Source organism: Triticum aestivum, chromosome 3D, assembly GCF_018294505.1.
Source record: "Triticum aestivum cultivar Chinese Spring chromosome 3D, IWGSC CS RefSeq v2.1, whole genome shotgun sequence".
NCBI classification, from domain to species: Eukaryota; Viridiplantae; Streptophyta; class Magnoliopsida; order Poales; family Poaceae; genus Triticum; species Triticum aestivum.
The window spans coordinates 534,982,274-534,987,361 of record NC_057802.1 but is presented as its reverse complement, the minus strand read 5'-3'; the positions used below and the strand labels follow the sequence as shown (position 1 = coordinate 534,987,361).

The following is a 5,088-nucleotide window of genomic DNA, read 5'->3' as shown; positions in this document are numbered from 1 at the left end:
ACCATCTACCAGTCAAAGACCACGGTGAAGATGTCTGCGCGCGGCGCCGGTGCCGCCCCGACGACCAACTGGTCATGATCGGCTTGGCCTAGCCGCCGGGCTCCGCCGCCCTCGTCGCCGACAAGGGCAAGGGAAGGGCGGTGGAGCGGGGTGGTGTCCGCGGCTGACGGTACCATGCGCGCGACGACGAATGAAGTTGAGCAGAAACAATTCACGGCCAATCAGGTCCGGTTTGAGCAACAAAAATCAACATTACTTCACCCATCTTTCACTGAATTTTTACAAACATAGAAGAAGCACATTGTGTTTGGCACAAATATATGTACATGTGCGTGTCAAGCAAGGGCCAGATATGATAATAACAAAAATTATAAATTATTTCGCATAATTTTTTACTACTGGTATTCTTTTGTGATTTCGCACCAAAGTTTTCCTTTCCCTCCATTCTCTCCCGCAATAGCGAATAAGCACGCGCGCTTGATTACCATGGCCCCACCCGCCATACGAATCAAGAACGCAGACCAAAATCTGGCATCGCGAGGAGGTCAAATCGGAAACCTCCCCCTCCCCCTCCCCCATATCTTATCAACACAGTTCCCTTCCTCGTCTCGTAGGATCTCTATCTTGAGGAGATCGATCATGGCCTGCCCTCCCTCCTGAACCTCGTAGCTGACCCCGCCGCCGCCGATTCATTGAGGATTTGAGGTTGAGGGCACAAGAGGCATGTCTTGTTCAGCAACTGGGATGGAAAGCAGATCAGTCCCCACCCCCGATTCATAGAAACACAAGGTAAATACTAGTACGACTTGACGATTTTGCCTCCTCCCCCCTTGGTTCAGATCTGTCCCTTATATGTTTTCTAAGTACTCTTCTCTTGTGTGAATTTGCTAGTGCACACCAAGTGTTTGATAGCTGTCCTCTGTTATTGGTTCACAATTTTGGGGGCCTTGAGATAGAGGGGGTTGTTTCAGATTCTTCTTCTATAAGCTTACACGTTCCCTACTTGATTGAGATTAGCTTTTTAGGTTTTATTCATTATAGTGCCCTGACGCCTCCTTGTTTTGGTGTTCCTAGGTTTACTGAACATAAGAGGTGGCTTAAATCTAGTAACTATTAAGGTTTCAGGTGTGGACGCGTGCAATATTTCAATGTAGTTCTGCACCATTACTACCTTGGTGAGTTCAATCTCTTCATAGACTTTCTTTATGGACCTCCAATTCTGACTATCCTATTCTAGTTGGGTAGTACAGTTGGGTTAGTTCTTAGCATAGTTTCTTTCTTTCTTTCTTCGTGTGTGTGCAGACATTTGTGACCTTGTTATTTTCTTATTGCTATCATATTGTATTCTGGCTGGGGTGTCATTTGTAGAAAATGGACGATGGAGTGACTAGAACAAGTGTTATCTTGGTCGTACCTATGGACAAATTGCAGTAAGTATCATGTTGACTAGTGAGGCCCTAATAAAATGAAAAATGTTAATTTTATTATGAATATCAGAACATGATCTGCAGCAGCACAACTACAAGTCCAGTCTACAAAACAACACACTTGTTCTCAAAATAAATGTTAGTGAACAACCATGTGCACGATAGTGAAAACACATGTATACTCTGCAACACACTCAGCCTTGGCCCATGGGATCTCCTCACAGTTCCAACTTGAAAATCTCATCAGCCTAGCTATAATGCTTGTGCATGAAGGAAACCTCCTTAACACCAAAGAGAATGAACTTGGGTGTCCTTGAGCTTATGATCCTCTTACTATCCGTGGATAGTGTTAAACCTGAACATGTGTTCCCCCCTGCAAAAACCAAGTTAAACATCATACCACACAAGTACAAGTTCATCTTCCCTAAGCAACTGAAATAGATCAACAGTTAAATTACTAGTATCGAAAGATAACTGCATTTTATTCATAGTAATGTTCCCAGCATAGAAAAAAAACTAAAAAGCATGGGGTCATTGAAAGAGCTGCTATATGGAGTTTCATTTTGTTACTTGCTCTTTTTCTTATACACCTGATGAACAAAATAATGGACCCCTTGCAAATTTACATTTTAGAGTAACGGTTTCATGTCTTAGTTCATCGTTTTCACTATGAAATAGGAATAGCTTGATTTATTCCCAGTACCTACTCAGTACTAAATGAGTTGCTATTTTGATTTGATAAGGAACAAATGTGGTAAGACTTATTTTTATTGATTGTAGGGGTAGAAATTACTTCAAAATATGATTGTTTGAGCTGAAATCTGAATTAATCATCTTCACATCTGTGGGGATGACTGTCATAAGGTCGAGTAGGACCACAGAATATTGTCTTTTACATAATTTATTTAAACTTTTGGTCATTGTCATGTTGCAGCAGATATGTAATGGACAAGAATTTCAGTGCACGGGCGAAGGGAAATAGATTCTGCTGCAGATAAGGTATATATCCATTCCCATATACAATATGTTCAAAATATGTTGCTCCAATGGTTATGTATCTACTAGTCGTCTTGCTAAATGCTGTTAAAAATAAGAATGTTAGTGCATGTCAGGGAGAAAAAACTTCTGTTGCAAACAAGCGGTATCCTTTCATAATCACATACAAATTTTGTTTAGACTATTTGTGGCTTCTTTAGTTGTTTATTACTTCTTTGCTATCAGTCTGTTGTCCAGACTACAAAAACAACATAAGGTGCTAATGCATGCTGTAAGAGTGCTCGAAGTGGTTCCCAGAGTTGGATGGATGCCAATGAACTATCTGTTGTGCTCAAATTCATTTCATATGTTCCCCTGTTTTGTTTCTGTCTTCTCATATGGCAACTTTTATTTTTTCTAACAGGCAGGAACTAAAGTATTCTTGAAGAGCCCGAAAAATCATAACAAGGGCGTAGCTCTAGATACAATGGTAAGTTCTGATCCTAAATTTAAACTTGATGGTCCTGAAATTAGAAATGAATTCTGGGTAGTGCATGTCGATATGGCACTAGTGCAAACTTAATATTTGGTATGAAGTCGCAAAACTGCAATACTCTCGGTAATGCATAAAAATAAAAGCTTGCATGGCCTTCAACCTTTGTACGTGACTAATATTTGCCTATATTACTACTTGCATCATGTCAAGGTATTGTGTGTTAACAGTTCAGTTTTGTTTTCTTGTTTGTAGATTCAAAAGATAAATGGATGAGTATATGGGAGCGTGGGGATTATACTGCAATGATGATGTCGATGATCCGTTTCATGATGATGATGACGGATGCATTTAGTTTTAGTTATGTTGTAGGGATGACGTTCCTGTCGGATGTTGTTCCTTAGTTAAGATGGATATTTTCAGTTTAAGTTTCACTGTCAAGAAAATTGTTAGATTATGCATCACATTTGGATGATGTTCCTCCTGTAATATCCACTATTGTAATCCAACAGTTTTGATCTAATATATGATTTCTTCCTCTCGTGAGTATATCGTGTTGTTTTTCGTTCACTTGAAATACATAATTATCGCCTTTACATGGAGCATTAATTTAATTGCTAGCAATATATAATTATATATACATATAATATTATTATTGACACTATATATGTACCAACACTTGAAACGTTGGAAATTCTCCGTTGCCAAGCAATGGGATTTTGATTCATGTACATCAAGCACCAACATATAAAATTGTTGTAAAGTCCGTTTTATCTGTTGTTCTCTTGCAACGGACCCCTTTACCAACGATAGTATAAGCGTTGCATATGCGCTAGCAACACTGGATAAGGCTACGCATCCCAAACCGTTGGTAAAGAACCTAGCAACGCATATATGGACATTTAGATACGGAAAAAGGCGTTGCTATAGTGGGGGTCTTGTTGTAGTGCCAGTATCAAATAGAACCGAAGCTGGATGACAGTTTACAAGGAGTGTACCAAGAACGACATCTGGATCATCCCGAGCGTCTTTAGCTGAGACGTGATGCACACGTCCACATTCAGTGGGAGCTGACTTGGTACTGATCATCTTGCATGATGGCTTACCACGGCCAACAGACTTCTCGGGCTGGGGTGGAGCAACACGGGCCTGAGTGCAAATACGGGCGGTGTGTCCTGGCTCTCCGCACTTGTAACAAATCTTGGAGGTAGGATGTGGACCCGTGTTGGCAGGCGGTCCACCAATAGGCCTGGGTGGAGCATACGGCTGAACTGGGTGAGGCGCCACATAAGATGGCCTCGGTGTATAACCGGGTGGAAGAGCAGAGTTCGAAATCCAAATCCGGCGCTTCTGAGAACTAGAACCGGAGGAAGAACCCAATTCACGAGTGTGCTTACGAGACTCCTCGTAGGTGAGATGAGCTGTCTCCGCATTAATGGCCTTGTTCACAAGAGCCTGGAATGTATTGCAATGGTGCAGGTGGAGGTCTCGACGCAACTTGGGGTTGAGACCCTTCCGGAACCTAGCCTGCTTCTTAGCGTCCGTGGACACTTCTTCTGTAGAATAGCGGGCGAGGTTCTCAAACTCTCTACTGTAAGCATCAACAGCCATCTTACCCTGGGTAAAACTACAGAACTCTTCTCTCTTGCGGTCAATGAGAGCCTGAGGAATGTGATGCTCGCGAAAAGCCTCAGCGAAATCCCTCTAGGTCGGTATCTGGCCAGCTGGAAGCATAGCCTCATAGTTCTGCCACCAAAGACTAGCAGGACCTTCCAGGTGATATGCAACATAAGTGACCTTGTCACCTTCAGCTATGTTCGCAGAACGCAGCTTGTGTGTGATACTACGGAGCCAGTCATCTGCATCGAGTGGTTCAATGGAATGATGGAAGGTAGGTGGTTTCAAACAAATGAAATCATAGATGGTCGCTGACTCTTTGCACTGAGGTGCGGTGTTCTCCTCGATACGTGCTAACAAGCGGTTAGACTCATGCTTGTTCCTCTCCATCTCTAACATAAACTCTGCCAACGAAGGCTGGTCGGGTGGATCCTCCTCATCCCTACCACCTCCGTGGTTCAGGCAACGAGCAACAGAACTTCGGTTAACTGATGACATCCTGAGAAGCGGAACCAAGGACGAGGTCAACAACAACTATAGGATGCAACATGTAGCATAAGGAAATTTAGTATCTCT

The 5,088-nt window shown here is 42.5% G+C and overlaps 1 long non-coding RNA gene across 2 annotated transcripts; it reads left to right on the top strand.

The window, feature by feature from the left end:
* The first annotated feature begins 510 nt into the window (after nt 1-510).
* Nucleotides 511-3,444, top strand: LOC123075252 (uncharacterized). Of its 2 annotated transcripts, none has more exons than XR_006436113.1 (5): nt 511-789; nt 1,075-1,175; nt 2,365-2,426; nt 2,827-2,892; nt 3,151-3,444. It is a non-coding gene; the product is annotated as an uncharacterized lncRNA (long non-coding RNA). The 2 variants fall into 2 exon arrangements; XR_006436112.1 differs by having other exon boundaries at nt 2,362-2,426.
* The last annotated feature ends 1,644 nt before the right edge of the window (nt 3,445-5,088 follow it).